This window comes from Nematolebias whitei, chromosome 12, assembly GCF_014905685.2.
Source record: "Nematolebias whitei isolate Nwh7 chromosome 12, NemWhi1, whole genome shotgun sequence".
In the NCBI taxonomy this organism is placed as follows: Eukaryota; Metazoa; Chordata; class Actinopteri; order Cyprinodontiformes; family Rivulidae; genus Nematolebias; species Nematolebias whitei.
In genome coordinates this window covers 46424461-46425762 of record NC_056509.1, presented here as the reverse complement: position 1 = coordinate 46425762, position 1302 = coordinate 46424461, and positions in this window count along the sequence as shown.

Sequence of the window (1302 nt, the reverse complement as noted above, 5' to 3'; positions counted from 1 at the left end):
TATATATATATATATATATATATATATATATATATATATATGTATATGTATGTATGTATGTATGTATGTATATGTATATATATATTTTCTTAGTTCATATCTTAGATGTTATTACTGTTTTTCTTTTACATTTTATTGTTGGATGTGACTGGGACCCTGTGAACATAATTTCTCTCCACCACATGTACCACATGGGGTGCGAATGACAATAAAGAATCTCTGACTCTCATATAACAACAGTGTGTAAGGCGCGGCAAAGGTGTCCAAGATGTGGGGGTGATCATAGATATGAGGAGTGTGGTGACAATGCTCAAGATAAGTGTTGTAATTGTGGGGGACAGCAGCAGGGGTGTCCTACTCACGTACAAAGGGGGGCAAAATTAAAACTTTTTTCAAACTAAGGGCCAATTTCAGAAACGACATTAACTCAAATCAGATGCCCAACATCTTTTCTTGGTCTCAGGTTCCTCAACAAGAGTTTGATTGGTCTCATTTGATGCTTTCTGTTGTGGTTTCAACATCATAATCAAAGATTACTGAAAAAAATCTAGAGATACAAGTATTTTACATTTCACATATCATCTTGGAGGCCAGATAAGATGTCAACGAGGGCCACATCTGGCCCTCGGGCCTTGAGTTTGACACATATGGCATAGAGTGACTTTTGGGGTATGTGACGTTTGGAAGAAGGCCATTAAAGTGGAGCAAATGAAAACAACCAATATTATCCACCAAAGTCCATGCTCAATAATCAAGGTGTAAAATCCAACAATTTTCAGTCAATGATGAAGCCTTCTGGATGGAGAGCGAAACTTCTCCGCACAAAAAAAGAAATTGTCCAGATGACCTGACTGAAAACTGTTGCATTTTATACCTGGATTACAGAGCATAGACTTTGGTGTTTTGAACCAGTGTGACATGACTGTCAACGAGGGAGAGGGCGGGCACTGGAAAAGAGAGTGTGCCCCAGGGACCATCTTAGCACCAACATAACTGTTTTTTTTTTTCCCCACTTTGGATTAAGCTGTTGGGAGAGAGGCAAGAGAACCTTTCAGAAAGCAACAAAGTCCATGCTCAATAATCCAGGTATACAATCCAACAATACGAAGTTATTGGATTTTTTACCTGGATTATTGCGCATGGACTTTGTTGGTTTTGAACCAGTTTGACATGATTGTCGACGAGGGACAGGGCCGGCACCGAAGAAGGGGGCGTGCCAAAGACACCGTCTTAGCACCAACATAACTGGTTTGTTCCACTTTAGAGTAAGCTGTTGGGGGGAGAATCAGTTTTGTGTTGTGT